This window comes from Loxodonta africana, chromosome X, assembly GCF_030014295.1.
Source record: "Loxodonta africana isolate mLoxAfr1 chromosome X, mLoxAfr1.hap2, whole genome shotgun sequence".
Classification (NCBI taxonomy): Eukaryota; Metazoa; Chordata; class Mammalia; order Proboscidea; family Elephantidae; genus Loxodonta; species Loxodonta africana.
In genome coordinates, this window is record NC_087369.1 from 168,635,054 (window position 1) to 168,655,214 (window position 20,161).

Genomic DNA, 20,161 nt, shown 5'->3' on the forward strand with positions numbered 1-20,161 from the left:
CTGACTCATGGTGATCCTGTATGTTTCAGAGTAGAACTGTGCTCCATAGAGCTTTCAATGGCTGATTTTTCAGAAGTAGATTGCCAGGCCTTTCCTCCTAGTGCCTCTGGGTGGACTTGTACCTCCAAACTTTTGGTTTGGTTAGCAGATGAGTGAGTTAACTGTTTGCTTTAGTATAGGCCACCATGATTTCTTTTGGCAATTATAGCCACAGGGTTTTAACTGGGCTCTAGGATTCCATTCAGGATCCTCTCCAAGCCAAGTTCCATTCTGCTGAAGTGGTATTTCAAAAATATGTATATCATCATAGCATACTCACTTCCTCATATACCTTTTAAGATTCCTCATTGCCTACCACATCAAGCATTAATTTCTTAAGATGGCATTTAAGGTGTCTCCCAGCTTCCTTTTAAGCCTCATTTCCCACTCCACTCCACCAGGGGTTTTTTGTTGCTGCACACCAGACTAATCAGCTTTTCATAATCATAGCCTACACTATTGCTCAAGCTATTTCCTTTATCTGGATTTCCCTCTTTTTACTTTCATAAGCATACTGAAAGCTCACCCAGTCTTCAGCTTCTTGCTCAAAAATGTTATTCTTCCTAATGCTTTTCTTGCTTACTCTAATTTTCAATTTTTCTGCAACTTTGCATTCATTCATGCGTTTTTTTTCATGCAACCTAGAAAAGTGAGTATAGGCTAGACACTCTGCTATAGCCAAAGAATAATAAAACGCGTACGTTCCCTGACTCTAAGAAACTTATTTTTTATTAAAAAAAAAAAAAATTAACGTTCTGTGCCATTTCACACAGGGTATTTAGGCACTTGTATAAATGCATTTATTCCAAAAATATTAAAATAATGTAGTTGGAGTAAAGGGGCTATTTGATTAAAAGAATAATAATAGTAGGAGGAATAAAATTTATCTGTAAAGTTAATTGACTTCAGAACTTTCTGATAATAAAAGGAGGTTTACATATTCAGTGCCATATATTATCATTTTGGAAAACCTGGTGTCATAGTGGTCAAGAGCTATGGCTGCTACGCAAAAGGTCAGCAGTTTGAATCTGCCAGGTGCTCCTTGGAAACCCTGTGGGACAGCTCTACTCTGTCCTGTAGGGTTGCTGTGAGTCGGAATCCACTTGATGGCAACAGGCTTGGCTTTTTTTTTTTTAATTATTATTATCGGTTTGGCTGAAGGTGCTTGAAGCAGATATATTAATAGATAAATTTGAAAGCAATCTGGTAAATATTCCAATAGAAATACAAACAGGCAAGGATATATTATAGAATTTATTCCAGTAAGTATTTTTTTTCAGCAATAACTGTGGGCCAGGAAGCAGCAGTTGGGAAATCAAACAACATATTGCACTGGGCAAATACCAGGTAAGGAGGTTTCATTATATTCTTAAGTAGTATTTATGTAAGCTGTGTTTGAACTCCATGATAACATTTATAAACATTTCTTGTGTTATATTTAGTTGAATTCATGTTTTCTTCTCTCCTCACAAGACTATGGGATCTTTTAGGGCAGTGAACGTTTCTTATTGATCTTTGTATACCCAACACTTAAAGAACTTTCTTCATTATGCATAGACTCTATGCTTGCTGATTGGCTAAAGCAGAGAGATATCTGGTCAGACAGAAGAAAAGCATCTCATAGTTTTCCTTCCCTTTGCTTATAAGCATTCCCTTTCAGTGCCTCTGATTCAGGAGTAGGATCTGCCTGTATTTATGATGGTAGACAGCAGTAAGATAATAACTATCGTCATCTGTGCTGCAAAACTCCAGCTCTACCATGTCACAAACTAACTTGATCCTGGTAGTTGCTATGGTAGAGAAGGGTTTCCTGCTGCATAGTTTGTTTTTGAAACTATTTTTACAGGTGACTTGGAAAGTGAAATTAAACATTTATAACCATTCATTGCATTGTGGAACCAAAAGGGTCCATATAGATCATGTAGTCCAGCCACCCAATATTTTAGAATTTGAAACAGAGTCCAAAAGAGTTAAAAAATCTCACCTGAGTTCACAGTCTAGAGTCCAGGTTAAGACCAAAACCTGGAACTCCTAAAACTTTCTCTAGTGCTTTTGGCTCAACACAAAGCCTTTTGTTTCCTCCACTTTTTTCCGGGGGGTGGGGGCACATTGCCATTTAAGATTTCACACTATTACTATTGCTGTAACCAGTGAATCAAAATCCCTCAAATCCCATCATTTTAAATTGGTTGAATGACAGTCAATATTCTGATTGTATGATCTTCACTCTGGATATTATAAACATACATTAAAATATCTACAAACAGGGAGACATAACACTTTAGAAAAATATAAAATCAAGTTTTTACTACCCATGTAATGTTATATGAGTACTTACATAGGTATAGCTTTATATTAGTAATTTTTCCCTAGAGTTTTTTTCTTAATAACTGAGTATTGAATGATGTATTTTTAATTTGTATTACTGTTTCCAAAACAATGTTTTGATACATGTGAAGGGATTGTCTGCATGCAAGGAAAAAATAAAAATTAATTGATTTAAAACTAGAGAGCAAGATCTTACTTTTTTTTTTTAAGGAAGCCTGAAGGGGAGAAGGAAGAAGATCTTGACGGATGGTAGTAGGGTCCCTGTGGAACTGGACCTTTGATTTGGGGGAGCAAAGACATATTACAGAATTTATTCCAGTAAGTATTTTTTTTTGAGTAATAATTGTGGGCCAAGAAGGAGCAGCTGAGAAATCAAACAACGTATTGCATTGGGCAAATCTGCTGCAAAAGGCCTTTTTGAAGTTTTAAGAAAACAAAGATGTCGCTTTCATGACTCAAGCCATGATCTTTTCAATGACCTTATATGCATGTGAAAGCTGGATAGTAAAAAAAAAAAAGAAAGAGACAGAAGAAGAAATGATGCGTTTGAATTGTGGTGTTGGCAAAGAATATTGGGTATACATGGACTGCCAAAACAACGAAGAAATCAATATTAAAAGAAGCACAACCAGAATGTTTCTTAGAAGCAAGGATGGTGAGACTTTGACTCATTTACTTTGAACATGTCACCAGGAAAGACTAATTTATAGGAAAAGACATCATGTTTGGCAAAGTAGAGGGCCCCTGAAGACAAGTGAAGCCCTCAATGAGATGGATTTACACAATAGCCGATACAATGGACTCAAACATACCAATGATCATGAAGATGACACAGGACCAGGCAACATTTCACTGTTATACATAAGGTCACCTTGAGACGGATCTGATTCTACTGCAACAACAACCTCTTTATTGGTAGTCTCATTTTGTTCATGTATTATTTTTCTGATTTCCTTTAGTTCTTTGTCTATATTTAATATTTGCACTTATTTAGTACTATTGTACATTATTCTAGTTGTTATGAGTTGGAATTGACTCAACAGCAATGGGTTACGGTTATGGTTTACAATATCCAGGCTTCCATAGTCATGGTTTCTGTATCTTTGTTTTGTTCTTTTGAATATACCATCCTTTCCTGTTTCTTTCCATGTGTTATGGATTGAATTGTGTCCCACCAAAATATGTGTTGGGATACTAACTGTGAATATAATTAATATAATATAATAATATAATATAATTAATAATATAATATAATAATATACTATAATATAATAGTATAATATAATAGTATAATATAATATATAATATAATATATAATATAACATAACATAACATAACATAACATAACATAACATAACATAACATAACATAACATAACATAACATAACATAACATAACATAACATAACATAATATAAATCACCTTCTATAATTCAGTCTAATGTTATGTTAATGAGGTCATACCAGTATAGTGTGCGTCCTAAACCTAATCACTTCTGAATTACAAAAAGAGCAGATTAGACACAGAAACAAGTACATACTGGAGAAGACAGATGCCATGTGAAGATTGCCAAGGAACCAAGGGAATGCTGGGGCTATAGAAACAGAAGGAGATAAAGATATTCCCCAGAGCAGACAGAAAGAGAGAAAGCCTTCCCCTAGAGCCAATGCCCTGAATTTGGACTTCAAGCCTCCCAAACTGTGAGAAAATAAATATCTGTTCTTTAAAGCCACCCACTTGTGGTATTTCTGTCATAGCACCACTAGGAAACGAAGACAGTATGCCTCGTGATTTTGTGTTGAAACCAGAACATTCAAATAGTATAAGGTGTTCGTCCTGAATCTCAGATTTTTCACTTTCCCCAGGGTTTGGAACAGGGCTTCGAAGCAGCCATGAATTAGCAAGTGAGCAAATTAACACGTGAGCAAGCTTAGTAACTGTGCCCAGCCTTCCTGAGCAGGGCTTCCAAAGGGTTCCTTCTGGATTGAATCCCTGCTGAGAATTTGCATTTCCACCCCTGATATACTGAATCAGAATACACAGTTTAACAAGATCCCCAGGTGATTCTTATGTATAACTTCCTGGGAACTTGTTAGAAATGTAGATTCTCAGCAGGGAGCTTGTTAGAAATGCAAATTCTCAGCAGGGGTTGAACCAGAATGGATGAACTGGTTTGAAGCCCTGGTTTGGATTTCTCTTTTAGTTGCTGAAAGCTGTGGTAGTCTATCTACTCAGTGACCTCCCCTGTTTTTGAAACTACTGTCCCCTTGGTCATGTGTGGACACCAAAGACTGTTCCTCAGCCCAAGCCCAGCTAGTGTTTCAAAAGAGGTTTCTTTGTGCTCCAGTAAAAAAGGAAGACAAAAACAAAAAAAAACCCCACGAACATAGGAAAAACCTCTCCCAGTCTTATCAACTTGGGTCTGTGTCTAGGGATCCTCCCAAGGTGAACACATAAGCCTGTATCAGCTGGAGGTGAAAGTGTAGGGTGTTCTTAGGTTTTGGTGCACATGTGTTTTCCCTGTACATGCATGTGGTTTTCTCAGGTCCCTTGTGTAAGTGGTGCTTTTGAAAGGGCTAAATTCTTTTTTTTTTTTTTTTTAATTGTGGTTTAGGTGAAAGTTTACAAAGCAAATTAGTTTCTCATTTCACAATTTATACACAAATTGTTTTGTGACACTGGTTGCAATCCCTACGATGTGTCAACACTCTCCCTTTCTCCACCCCAGTTTCCCTGTTTCCGTTTGTCCAGTTTTCCTGTCCCTTCCTGCCTTCTGATCTTTGCTTTTAGGCAGGTGTTGCCCGTATGGTCTCATTTATAAGATTGAGCTAAGAAGCATGTACCTCATGTGTGTTATTGTTTATTTTATAGACTTGTGTTATCTTTGGCTGAAGGGTGACCTTTGGGAGTGACTTCAGTTCTGAGTTAAAAGGGTATCTAGGGGCCATAGTCTCGGGGTCCCTCTAGTCTCTGTCAGACCAGTAAGTCTGGTCTTTTTTTGCGAGTTAGGATTTTGTTCTACATTTTTCTCCTGCTCTATCCAGGACCCTTTATCGTGGTCCCTGTCGGAGTGGTTGGTGGTAGTAGCCGGGTACCATCTAGTTGTTCTGGGCTCAGACTGGGGGCAGCTGTGCTTCATGTGGTCCATTAGTCCTTTGGACTAACATTTCGAAAGGGCTAAATTCTAGCAAGAAACTCTTATACCAACACTTCTCCTTAGGCCCTTAGAAGCCTATTGTATGCTTCAATTACCCTATTAGTTCCTGGTGAATAAGGATAGCCACAGCCTTCAGGTGTTGCTCTCCACTTTCCCCCCACCCTGCAAGAGCTCAGGGGCTGGCTACACTGGAAGGATTGCCTCTCTTCAGTCCTTTAGGTAGCCGCCAGATCTGAGGCGACACACACAAACCGTTCACTAGCAGAAGAAGTCTGCTCTACTCACTCTAGAGCCAGAAAACGGGCTGCCTGTGAGAGCCCGTTGCACATGCCACTGCTACCACATCTGCCACTGCTACAGTCACCATTGCTGCAGAGCGGGGGGGGGGAAAGGGCATTGACAGTAGAAAGAGAAGTTTTCCTACCATTTAAAAGTTGTCTTTTCTTGATTTAGTGTTTGTCTAGTTGCTACAACTCTCTAATTGCATCTTAGAGTTCTCACAGAGCTGAGTCTACTGAGTTTTGGTTGTTTCCATTGGTGATAGTGCGGGGGAAGGAAGCATAGAACTACTCATGCCACCTTCTTGCTGGAAGTCTCTAATCCGGTTTTTATAAGTGACCTGAGGCAACGTTTGTCCAAAGTTGCTTGTGTGAGAAGAAACCTTCTGAACTTCTCAGACCCTGGGGCTGGCTTGAGGAATGGACTCATCTGGGCCTACACCTGCCTTCTTCACTACATTCTTTCCTCTTGATGTGCATACAACATTTAATGGCGAGGACAGCCAGAGAGTAAGAACAGCATTGTTAATAATTAAGTCAGACTTCAACGAAGGATAAAAGTTTTTCAAATCTGATCACATTATCAAAGGATTCCTTTAAAAAAATCCCTCATTTGTAATAGATAAAATAAACTCAGTATTTGGGGAGTTTGATTAAAATAAAAAGTTTAAAAAAAGGGACTTTGATTCAATGCCAGACTGGCTTTATTGTTGCTGTCAAAGTAATTGGATGTGAGAGGTTAAAGGGGACTCCTAGGAGCAAGCTATTTCCTGCTGAAAGGACAGAGTTAAGTTTATTCTTACCGCATTAAAAGAGATAGCTTCCTTGACAAAGTCTTAGTTACATCTCTGAGGGAGGAGAGTAAAGTCAGGATGTTTGTGAAGTTTTGGAGTCTTGTTCAAGTGGAGTTTTTCAGTGTGGGGGCTTTATTAGGTTTTAGTAAGGATCATGGTATAAAATTTAGGATTGGTGGATATAGCAAGCACTTTAATTTTTATATTGCCTTATGATATTCTCATCATTTCCTTATACTTAACATATCTACCAAAAATATCATGATCTATTTGAGATAATAGAGCTCTATTTTTAAAGTTTTATAATCTTTATATCACTTAAGTTAGTACTTGGAATGTAGTACTGTACTGGGTTGAATAATACCCCCCCCCAAGTTTTTTCCCGGAACTTTAGAATATGATCTTATTTGGAAATAGGGCCATTGCAGATGTAATTAGTTAAAATGAGTTAGAGAGGACTCTTAATCCAATATGACTGGTGTCCTTATTAGAGGAAAAGAGATACAGAAATAGACATACAGGGAGAAGGCCATGTGATGACAAAGGTAGAGATTGGAGTGGTGTGTCTACAAGCCAATGAGCACCAGGATAGACAGAGATCAATGAAATGGTATTGAGAGTCCATAAATAAACTCATACATCTATGGTCAATTATTTTTTTATTTATTTTTTTTTTTAAATTTTTATTAAGCTTCAAGTGAACATTTACCATTCCAATCAGTCTGTCACATGTAGGTTTACATACATCTTACTCCCTTCTCCCACTTGCTCTCCCCCTATTGAGTCAGCCCTTACAGTCTCTCGTTTCGTGCCAATTTTACCTTCTTCCATCTCTCTCTATCTTCCCATCCCCCCTCCAGTCATGAGTTGCCAACACACTCTCCCGTGTCCACCTGATTTAATTAGCTCGCTCTTCATCAGTATCTCTCTCCCCCCCACTGACCAGTCCTTTTCATGCCTGATGATTTGTCTTCGGGGTTGGTTCCTGTCCTGTGCCATCAGAAGTTCTGGGGAGCATTGTCTCTGGGATTCCTCTAGTCGCAATCATACCATTAGGTGTGGTCTTTTAATGAGAATTTGGGGTCTGTATCCCATTGGTCTCCTGCTCCCTCAGGAGTTGTCTCTTGTGCTCCCTGACAGGGCAGACATCGATTGTGGCCGGGCACCAACTTGTTCTTCTGGTCTCAGGATATTGTAGGTCTCTGGTTCAAGTGGCCCTTTCTGTCTCTTGGGTTCTTAGTTGTCGTGTGACCTTGGTGTTCTTCCTTTGCCTTTGCTCCCGGTGGGTTGAGACCAATTAATGTATTTTAGATGGCTGCTTGTTGGCATTTAGGACCCCAGGTGCCACAATTCAAAGTGGGATGCAGAGTGTTTTCATAATAGAATTGTTTTGCCCATTGATTTAGAAGTCCTCTCAAACCGAGTTCCCCAGACCCCAGCCCCTGCTTCGCTATCCTTTGAAGCTTTCATTTTATCTCGGAAACCTCTTTACTTTTAATCCTGTCCAATTAGGCTGACCTTCCTTATTTTGAGTGTTGTCTTTCCCTTCACCCAAAGCAGTTCCCATCTACAGATTGATCAATAAAAAGCCCTCTCCCTCCCTCCCTCCCTCCCTCCCCCCTTTGTAACCACAAAAGTATGTGTTCTTTTCCGTTTTTTCTATTCCTCAAGATCTTATAATAGTGGTCTTATACAATATTTGTCCTTTTGCAACTGACTCATTTCGCTCAGCATAATGCCTTCCAGATTCCTCCATGTTATGAAATGTTTCAGAGATTCGTCACTGTTCTTTATCGATGCGTAGTATTCCATTGTGTGAATATACCACAATTTATTTACCCATTCGTCCGTTGATGGACATCTTGGTTGCTTCCAGCTTTTTGCTATTGTAAACAGAGCTGCAATAAACATGGGTGTGCATATATCTGTTTGTGTGAAGGGTCTTGTATTTTTAGGGTATATTCCGAGGAGTGGGATTTCTGGTTTGTATGGTAGTTCTATTTCTAACTGTTTAAGATAACGCCAGATGGATTTCCACAGTGGTTGTACCATTTTACAATCCCACCAGCAGTGTATGAGAGTTCCAGTCTCTCCGCAGCCTCTCCAACATTTATTATTTTGTGATTTTTGAATTAATGCCAGTCTAGTTGGTGTCAGATGGAATCTCATCGTAGTTTTAATTTGCATTTCTCTAATGACTAATGATCGAGAGCATTTTCTCATGTATCTGTTGGCTGCCTGAATATCTTCTTTAGTGAAATGTGTGTTCATATCCTTTGCCCACTTCTTGATTGGGTTGTTTGTCTTTTTGTGGTTGAGTTTTGACAGAATCATGTAGATTTTAGAGATCAGGCGCTGGTCTGAGATGTCATAGCTGAATATTCTTTCCCAGTCTGTAGGTGGTCTTTTTACTCTTTTGGTGAAGTCTTTAGATGAGCATAGGTGTTTGATTTTTAGGAGCTCCCAGTTATCGGGTTTCTCTTCATCATTTTTGGTAATGTTTTGTATTCTGTTTATGCCCTGTATTAGGGCTCCTAGGGTAGATCCTATTTTTTCTTCCAAGATTTTTATCGTTTTAGTCTTTATGTTTAGGTCTTTGATCCACTTGGAGTTAGTTTTTGTGCATGGTGTGAGGTATGGGTCCTGTTTCATTCTTTTGCAAATGGATATCCAGGTATGCCAGCACCATTTGTTAAAAAGACTATTATTTCCCCAATTGACTGACACTGGTCCTTTGTCAAATATCAGCTGCTCATACGTGGATGGATTTATATCTGGATTCTCAATTCTGTTCCATTGGTCTATGTGCCTGTTGTTGTACCAGTACCAGGCTGTTTTGACTACTGTAGCTATATAATAGGTTCTGAAATCAGGTAGGGTGAGGCCTCCCACTTTCTTCTTCTTTTTCAGTAATGTTTTGCTTATCCGGGGATTCTTTCCTTTCCATATGAAATTAGTGATTTGTTTCTCTATTCCCTTAAAGTATGACATTGGTATTTGGATTGGAAGTGCGTTGTATGTATAAATGGCTTTTGGTAGAACAGACATTTTTACTATGTTGAGTCTTCCTATCCATGAGCAGGGTATGTTTTTCCATTTAAGCGTGTCCTTTTGAATTTCTTGTAGCAGAGTTTTATAGTTTTCTTTGTATAGGTCTTTTACTTCCTTGGTAAGATTTATTCCTAAGTATTTTATCTTCTTGGGGGCTACTGTGAATGGTATTGATTTGGTTATTTCCTCTTCGGTGTTCTTTTTGTTGATGTAGAGGAATCCAAGTGATTTTTGTATGTTTATTTTATATCCTGAGACTCTTCCAAACTCTTCTATTAGTTTCAGTAGTTTTCTGGAGGATTTCTTAGGGTTTTCCATGTATACGATCATGTCATCTGCAAATAGTGATAGCTTTACTTCCTCCTTACCAATCTGAATACCCTTTATTTCTTTGTCTAGCCTAATTGCCCTGGCTAGGACTTCAAGTACGATGTTGAATAAGAGCGGTGATAAAGGGCATCCTTGTCTGGTTCCCGTTCTCAAGGGAAATGCTTTCAGGTTCTCTCCATTTAGAGTGATATTGGCCGTTGGCTTTGCATATATGCCCTTTATTATGTTGAGGAATTTTCCTTCAATTCCTATTTTGGTGAGAGTTTTTATCATAAATGGGTGTTGGACTTTGTCAAATGCCTTTTCTGCATCAATTGATAAGATCATGTGGTTTTTGTCTTTTGTTTTATTTATGTGATGGATTACATTAATGGTTTTTCTGATATTAAACCAGCCTTGCATACCTGGTATAAATCCCACTTGATCAGGGTGAATTATTTTTTTGATGTGTTGTTGGATTCTATTGGCTAGAATTTTATTAAGGATTTTTGCATCTATGTTCATGAGGGATATAGGTCTAAAATTTTCTTTTTTTGTAATGTCTTTACCTGGTTTTGGTATCAGGGAGATGGTGGCTTCATAGAATGAGTTGGGTAGTATTCCGTCTTTTTCTATACTTTGAAATACCTTCAATAGTAATGGTGTTAAGTCTTCTCTGAAGGTTTGGTAGAACTCTGCAGTGAAGCCATCTGGGCCAGGACTTTTTTTTGTTGGGAGTTTTTTGATTACCATTTCAATCTCTTTTTTTGTTATGGGTCTATTTAGTTGTTCTACTTCTGTATGTGTTAGTTTAGGTAAGTAGTGTTGTTCCAAGAATTTATCCATTTCTTCTAGGTTTTCAAATTTGTTAGAGTACAATTTTATGTAGTAATCTGATATGATTCTTTTGATTTCATTTGGTTCTGTTGTGATGTGGTCCTTCTCGTTTCTTATTCGGGTTATTTGTTTCCTTTCCTGTTTTTCTTTAGTCAGTCTAGCCAATGGTTTATCAATTTTGTTAATTTTTTCAAAGAACCAGCTTTTGGCTTTGTTAATTCTTTCAATTGTTTTTCTGTTCTCTAATTCATTTAGTTCAGCTCTAATTTTTATTATTTGTTTTCTTCGGGTGCCTGATGGATTCTTTTGTTGCTCACTTTCTATTTGCTCAAGTTGTCGGGACAGTTCTCTGATTTTGTCTCTTTCTTCTTTTTGTATGTGTGCATTTATCGATATAAATTGGCCTCTGAGCACTGCTTTTGCTGTGTCCCAGAGGTTTTGATAGGAAGTATTTTCATTCTCGTTGCTTTCTAAGAATTTCCTTATTCCCTCCTTGATGTCTTCTATAACCCAGTCTTTTTTCAGGAGGGTATTTTTCATTTTCCAAGTATTTGATTTCTTTTCCCTAGTTTTTCTGTTATTGATTTCTAGCTTCATTGCCTTGTGGTCTGAGAAGATGCTTTGTAATATTTCGATGTTTTGGATTCTGCAAAGATTTGTTTTATGCCCTAATATGTGGTCTATTCTAGAGAATGTTCCATGTGCGCTAGAAAAAAAAGTATATTTTGCAGCAGTTGGGTGGAGAGTTCTGTATAAGTCAATGAGGTCAAGTTGGTTGATTGTTGTAAGTAGGTCTTCCGTGTCTCTATTGAGCTTCTTACTGGATGTCCTGTCCTTCTCCGAAAGTGGTGTGTTGAAGTCTCCTACTATATATGTGGAGGTGTCTATCTCACTTTTCAATTCTGTTAAAATTTGATTTATGTATCTTGCAGCCCTGTCATTGGGTGCGTAAATATTTAATATGGTTATGTCTTCCTGATCAATTGTCCCTTTTATCATTATATAGTGTCCTTCTTTATCCTTTGTGGCGGATTTAAGTCTAAAGTCTATTTTGTCAGAAATTAATATTGCTACTCCTCTTCTTTTTTGCTTATTGTTTGCTTGATATACTTTTTTCCATCCTTTGAGTTTTAGTTTGTTTGTGTCTCTAAGTCTAAGGTGTGTCTCTTGTAGGCAGCATATAGTTGGATCGTGTTTTTTTATCCAGTCCGTGACTCTCTGTCTCTTTATTGGTGCATTTAGTCCATTTACATTCAGCGTAATTATAGATAAGTAAGTTTTTAGTGCTGTCATTTTGATGCCTTTTTATGTGTGTTGTTGGCCATTTCATTTTTCCACATGCTTTTTTGTGCTGAGACGTTTTTCTTAGTAGCTTGTGAGATCCTCATTTTCATAATGTTTAACTTTGTGTTTATTGAGTCGTTACGTTTTTCTTGGCTTTTTTCTTGAGTTATGGAATTGATATTCCTTTTTGTGGTTACCTTTTTATTTACCCCTATTTTTCTAAGTAAAACCCTAACTTGTATCCTTCTATTTCGCCTTGTATCACTCTCCATCTGGCAGTTCAATGCCTCCTATATTTAGTCCCTCTTTTTGATTATTTTGATCGTTTAGCTATTGATTTCCATGATTTCCTGTTGTGTGTATTATTTTGTTTATTTATTTATTTTTTAGAATTAGTCTTAATTTGTTTGTTTTTGTGCTTTCTCTGTTTGAGTTGCGTTGATATCAGGACGTTCTGTTTTGTGACCTTGTATTGTGCTGGTACCTGATATTATTGGTCATCAGGCCAAACAATCTCCTTTAGCATTTCTTGCAGTCTTGGTTTAGTTTTTGCAAATTCTCTAAACTTGTGTTTATCTGTAAATATCTTAATTTCTCCTTCATATTTCAGAGAGAGTTTTGCTGGATATATGATCCTTGGTTGGCAGTTTTTCTCGTTTAGTGCTCTGTATATGTCGTCCCATTCCCTTCTTGCCTGCATAGTTTCTGCTGAGTAGTCTGAACTTATTCTTATTGATTCTCCCTTGAAGGAAACCTTTCTTTTCTCCCTGGCTGCTTTTAAAATTTTCTGTTTGTCTTTGGTTTTGGCAAGTTTGATGATGATATGTCTTGGTGTTTTTCTTTTTGGATCAATCTTAAATGGGGTTCGATGAGCATCTTGGATAGATATCCTTTCTTCTTTCATGATGTCAGGGAAGTTTTGTGTCAGGAGTTCTTCAACTATTTTCTCTGTGTTTTCTGTCCCTCCTCCCTGTTCTGGGACTCCAATCACTCGCAAGTTATCCTTCTTGATAGAGTCCCACATGATTCTTAGGGTTTCTTCATTTTTTTTAATTCTTTTATCTGATTTTTTTCCAGCTATGTTGGTGTTGTTTCCCTGGTCCTCCAGAAGTCCCAGTCTACATTCTAATTGCTCGAGTCTGCTCCTCTGACTTTCTATTGCGTTGTCAAATTCTGTAATTTTATTGTTAATCTTTTGGATTTCTACATGCTGTCTCTCTATGGATTCTTGCAACTTGTTAATTTTTCCACTATGTTCTTGAATAATCTTTTTGAGTTCTTCAACAGTTTTATCAGTGTGTTCCTTGGCTTTTTCTGCATTTATCCTAATTTCATTCGTGATATCTTTAAGCATTTTGTAAATTAGTTTTTTATATTCTGTATCTGATAATTCCAGGATTGTATCTTCATTTGGGAAAGATTTTGATTCTTTTGTTTGGGGGGTTGGAGAAGCTGTCATGGTCTGTTTCTTTATGTGGTTTGATATGGACTGCTGTCTCCGAGCCATCACTGGGAAACTAGATATTCCAAGTAGTCAGCTGGTGCGCTGGCTCCTAGTTCTGAAAACAGTCGCTGTCTGCCCGTATTTGTTCGTCCTCCGTCTCTAAGTCTGTGCTTGTTGTTTAGAGTTCATAGATTGTTATGTATGTGATCGATTCCCTTGTTTTTGCGAGTCTTTGTTGCAAGAGGGATCCGCGGGAGCGTCCACCTAGTCCGCCATCTTGGCCCCCCCTCGGTCAATTATTTTTTGACTAGGATGCCACATCCACTCAATGGGAAAAGAACAGTCTCTTCAACAAATGGTACTGGGACAACTGGATCTCTACAAGCCAAAAAAAAAAAAATGAAGATGGACCCTTACCTCAAGCCATATAAAAATTAACTCAAAATGGATCAAAGGCCTAAATTCAAAAGTTAACACTGTAAAACTCTTAGAAGAAAATATAGGGGTAAATCTTCATGACCTTGGGTTTGATAATATATTCTTAGATATGACACAGAAAGCACAAGCAATAATAATAATAATAATAAAAAGGTAAATTGGACTTCATCAAAATTAAAAACTTGTGTTACAAAGGACATTATCCAAGAAAGTAAAAAAGCAACCCAAAGGTTGTCCTGAAATGGAGTAGGGGGAGGACAGTGGCCCATGAGGCTCACAGCAGACAATTCAGAGGTGATGTCTGTGAAGAAGGGACACAAAGTTATTGTTTGGGTGGATAATACAGAGAAAATTACCATCTGTCTTAGTTTTCTAGTGCTGCTATAACAGAAACACCATAAGGGGATGGCTTTAACAAAGAGAAATTTATTCTTTCACAGTCTAGGGGGCTCGAAGTCCAAATTCAGGGTGCCAGCTCCAGGGAAAGGCTTTCTCTCTGTGTTGGCTCTGGGGGAAGGTCCTTGTCATCAATCTCCTGGCTGAGGAGCTTCTCAGTGCAGAGACCACTGGCCCAAAGGATGCCCTGTATTCCCAGTGCGTCTTTCTTGGTGGTATGATGTCCCCCTGTCTCTCTGCTCCCTTCTCTCTTTTATATCTCAAAAGAGGTTGACTTAAGACACAACCTAATCTTGTAGGTTGAGTCCTGCCTCATTAACATAACAGCTGCTAATCCCACTTCACTAATATCATAGAGGTAGGATTTACAACACACAAGAAAATCACATCAGGAGAAAAAATGGTGGACAGTCACACAATACTGGGAATCATGGCCTAGTCAAGTTGACACACATTTGTTTGGGGGACACAATTCAAACCATAACATCATCCTTTACCAATTTTCTATGACTGAAGTTATACTTACACCCCCTATAGTAGGAAGTAATGTAGAAGAGATAGTGGTTAATCATATACATTTCCTAATGTGGAATATTGGTTGCCAAGGATCTCTTCATTCTTCCGGGAACACTTACTCTACTAAAACTGAGTTTGTAATAGTTGTTGTGGACAGTACAGGCAGAGAAAGGGTTTCTGGAACTAGAGAAGAACTCTGTAAACCGTCAGCACACAAGTACCTAAGGAAAGCTTGAATGCTCATTTTTGCTAGTAAAAAAGATGTGAAAAATGCATGAACATAACAGAAATCTCCCAGTTTCTGAAACTAACTTATCTTAAAGATCAACAGTTGCATATCCAGGCATGCTGTGCTCTTCCTGGGGAAGGATTGCTCCAAAGACTTGAATGGATGATGTCAGAATTTAAGATTAGATGATCTGTATGGATCTCTTCTCGTAAACTTTGTATAAACCAAGTGCTGTACTTTACCTGGAAGCTGCAGAAATGAATGACTAGCTCTACTTATAGTTAACCGATTTAAACTTTTTCTGTAAGAAGAAAAATTAAGAGCACTTATTTGAAAACAAGGATGAAGTCCCACCTTTCAATTTGCTTCCTCATTAATTCTATCCAACATAAGGCCTTAAAGCTCTGAGTGACAATTTTCTTATAATGAATCTTCTCAAGACATTGTGCAGCCTGTGGTAAGTACAAAGCGAGAGGAAGACATTTTTGATTTCAAGAGCTTTATTATCGGTATAACCCTCCCTAGTTGAATATTTTTCTCTTATTATCCTATTAAGTCAAAATACAAATCAGCACAGATACTCAGTTTTCCATATTTTCAAATGTAATATCACTTAAGAGTATTTTGCATAAGGTTGTGTGTGTATTGTGTATATACCTCAAGCTGAATTTAATGTCTTTGTTTCATGTTCTAAGAAGAGTGAGTAACACACAAATTAATAATACCCGTAGTTGTAACCATAATGGGGTAAGTTCTGGCATTGGTGTTGTGCCATTTTGTACTTTTCCCATATGATTTCTGTATTGTACTAACAACCCCTCAAATCCTTGAACTACACTTAAAAGAAAGAAGAGAGAATACAGAAAGAAGAAAGAAAAAAATCTTGACCTTATGTACATTGTTTTTGCTGTTGATCAAATCACACACAAAGTAATATTTAATGCAATAGAGTGGGATATATATTAAATTCTTGAATTATTATTAATGGGCAGAACTGCACAGTGAGCAATCATCAGATTACTTCCTTTATTGTCCTTGTGCCATCTATATTATTGCATAAATTGTTAATCCATTAATCAATCATTAATTGTGATTAAAATTATCAAGTGATTTTTTTTCAGCACTAATCGAAAACGATTGTGTGAACCATGTCTATCCAGGGAAGTAATACTCTGTCAATGTTATCAAATGATTTAGCTAGAGTGTTTTTAGGTATTAAATTATTGTCAAGCGTTTAAAGTGAATTTGAGATTAAAAGTAAAGCATATTTTCCAAGCAACAATGTTAGTTCTTTTGCAAATTTCTTATTTTAGGGATTAGAATAGTTAGGGAATCTTTATTTCTATCACTTGTCTTGTATCTTCTCACATGAATACATCATTTGGCAATTAGAAATTTCAAATGTTTTCTGAATGCTTTCAAGAATTTGGCTTAAACATTTATTGACAGGATATGTTATGTTTACTAAGAAATAACTTGGCCTATCGTGTTAAAAAAAAAGAAGGGAGAATATTTTTGCAAATCTTATATCTGATATGGGACTTTAATCTACAATATATGAAGAATTCTTGCAACTCAATAATAAAACACAAATATCCCAGCTAAAATATGGGCAAAGGATTTGAATAGATATACAAGTGGCCAAAAAGCATGTGAAAAGGTGCTTGACATCATTAGCCATCAGGAAAACCCAAAATCATAATGAGATATTACTTCACACCTACTAGGACTTCTGTAATCAAAGTGACAGATAATAACAAGTCTCGGTGAGAATGTAGAGAAATTGGAATCCTTACACACTGCTGATGGGAATGAAAAATAGTGCAGCTGCTGCGGAAAATACTTCGGTGGTTCCTGAAAAAGTTACACATAGAGCTACCATATGACCCAGAAGTTTCACTTTTACATCTATTTCCAAGAGAAATGGAAATGTGTGTCCATACAAAAACTTGCACACAAATATTCATAGCAACATTATTCATAATAACCAAAGCGTGGAAACAATGCAAATGTCTACCAACAGATGAATGGATAAACAAAATGTGGTATCTCCATGCAATGGAATATTATTCAGCTATAAAAAGGAATGTACTGATGAGACACAACACGGATGAACCTTGAAAACATTATGCTAAGTGAAAAAGCCAGACATCAAAGGCAACATATTATATGGTTACATTTATAAGAAATATCCAAAATAAGGAAATCCATCAAGACAGAATGCAGGTTAGTGGTTGTCAGGGGCTGGGGGAGGTCTGGGAATGAGAAGTGACTGCTTAATGGTGCAGGGATCCCCCTTGAGGGTGATGAAAAGGTTCTGGAATTAGATAGTGGTGATGGATGTAAACACTGTGAATATATTAAATACCACCAAATTGTACACATCAAAATGGTTACAATGTAAATTTTACATTATGGGTATTTTACCACAATAAAAAAAAGAGCAGATAAAACTACCACCAATATGATAAAAAAAAAGAAAGAAAGAAAAGGTAAGAAAGGAAGCATTGATACAAGCTACAACGTGGATGAACCTTGAAAGAAACTGTGAAAGAAACTGTTCACCATCAACATGAGGGGCCAATTCAGTGGATAAAAACATCATTTTAACATCCATTTATCATATATGGCTACCTTCCAAAATTATTTGAATAGATTCCCCCTCCCTTTTTTTAAAACAAGGTCTACTAGCCTGGATGCAGCACTGTAGGTGTTCATTCCGCTATGCCAAGAAATTTGGAAGATAGCTACCTGGCCAGCCGACTGGAAGAGATCCACATTTGTGCCCATTCCAAAGAAAGGTGATCAAACAGAATGCAGAAAATATTGAACAATATCACACAAAAGTAAAATTTTGCTGAAAATCACTCAAAAGTGGTTGCAGCAGTACATTGCCAGGGAACTGCCAGAAATTCAAGCCAGATTTAGAAGAGGACATGGAACCAGGGATATCATGCTGATGTCAGATGGATCCTGGCTGAAAGCAGAGAATACCAGAAAGATGTTTACCTGTGTTTTACTGACTATGCAAAGGCATTCAACTGTGTGGGTCATAACAAAGTATGGATAACATTGCGAAGAATGGGAATTCCAGAACACTTAATTGTGCTCATGAGGAACCTGTACGTAGATCAAGAGGCAGCTGTTCAGACAGAACAAGGGGATACTCGTTGGTTTAAAGTCAGGAAAGGTGTGCGTCAGGGTTGTATTCTTTCACCATACCTATTCAGTCTGTATGCTGAACAAATAATCTGAGAAGCTGTACTGTATGAAGAAGAACGGGGCATCAGGATTGGAGGAAGATTCATTAACAACCTGCGTTATGCAGATGACACAACCTTGCTTGCTGAAAGTGAAGAGGACTTGAAGCACTTACTGATGAAAATCAAAGACCACAGCCTTCAGTATGGATTGCACCTCAACATGAAGAAAACAAAAATACAACTGGACCAGTAAACAACATCATGGTAAACGGAGAAAAGATTGAAGTTGTGGAGGATTTCATTTTACCTGGATCCACAATCAACAGCCATGGAAGCAGCAGTCAAGGAATCAAACAATATATTGCATTGGCCAACCTGCTGCAAAAGACCTCTTTAAAAAGTGTTAAAAAACAAAGATGTCACTCTGAGGACTAAGGTGCGCCTGGCCCATGCCATGGTATTTTCAATTGTGTCATATGCATGCAAAAGCTGGACAATGAAAAGGGAAGAGCAAAGAAGAATTGACGCCTTTGGATTATGGTGTTGGAGAAGAATATGGAATATACCATGGATTGCCAGAAGCATGAACAAATCTGTCTTGGAAGAAGTACAGCCAGAGTTCTCCTTGAAAGCAAAGATGGTGAGGCTTCGTCTCACATACTTTGGGCATGCTATCAGGAGGGACCAGTCGCTGGAGAAGGACATCATGCTTGGTAAAGTAGAGGGTCAGGGAAAAACAGGAAGACGCTCAATGAGATGAATTGACACACTGGCTTTAACAGTGGGCTTAAGCATAACCACAATCATGAGGATGGTGCAGGACTGGGCACTGTTTCGTTCTCGTGTACATAAGGTCACTATGAGTCGGAACCGACTGGATGGCAACTAACAACACTAGCCTGGTAAAGATGTAATTTCAAATTGAAAGCATCAATAATAAGAGAGAGTATCAAGGCATTTATTACAAGCCATTTTTTGAGGACACATGAAAGCTCACAAATGAACTGTAATATAGGGAAATATGATGATATTAAAGTGATTCCTAAGTCCAAAAGATTAAACTACTCAGAGGTTATCACGTGCTTAACCAAATTGAGTCATTGTTTAGAATGTTGTCTCTTTCCCATGTGTAGTCCTGGTTGCTAAAAACAATTAGCGAACCCAATTATAAAAACCCAGTTGGCCCCCTGCATGCTGGGCTTTACTGGACAAGCACATTGAGTGCCACCTGTTGCCAGGATGACATCTGATAATGGAACAAGCGGGCCTAATTAGCATTATTACTTGATTGTGAAAGGTGCATCCCTAATGGCATTTTACTTAGCAAGGACGCATTTTTAGAACCATAATCAACGTTTTGAGAAATACTTGTGTTTAGAATGTTCTGTTCTGAGTGGAAAGGACTTTGGTAACAAGACTACTCAGGGAGAAATCTAAAGTTAAAAGTCCCTATGTATTTTCAGTGAAATGGACATCATTTAAAGAGAGGCTTGGTAGCTTAATGGCCATCAATGCTGAGGCGATCAATCAGTAGACAGAATAGCTACGATCTCAGGCTCTTGGAGGGTCTTGAGACTGAACACATTCTATCACTCTCTATTTAGCCAAACAATTACAAAGCAAGTTACAACATGGCTGTAGAAGGAAGAACCTCAGCATTTAAGTACAAGAAAGTTTCTGGAAGATACGAAGGTGGGAGCTGCTGAATCTTTCCTTGAAGTGATTTCTTTGCAAGGTGAGTACTGAATCAATCACACCCCGTGTGTGCTAGTTTAAAATGAGAAGCTTTCTAAGTGGTTTTGTGGACTAATTTTCATTATATCCTCAGAGAAACATCTCAAAGTATTGCTGTAGATGA

The 20,161-nt window shown here is 37.7% G+C and overlaps 1 pseudogene; it reads left to right on the plus strand.

Annotated features, from left to right (window-relative positions):
• The first annotated feature begins 14,861 nt into the window (after positions 1 to 14,861).
• On the plus strand, positions 14,862 to 15,289 carry LOC100664501 (ADP-ribosylation factor-like protein 5A; annotated as a pseudogene).
• Positions 15,290 to 20,161: the final 4,872 nt, after the last annotated feature.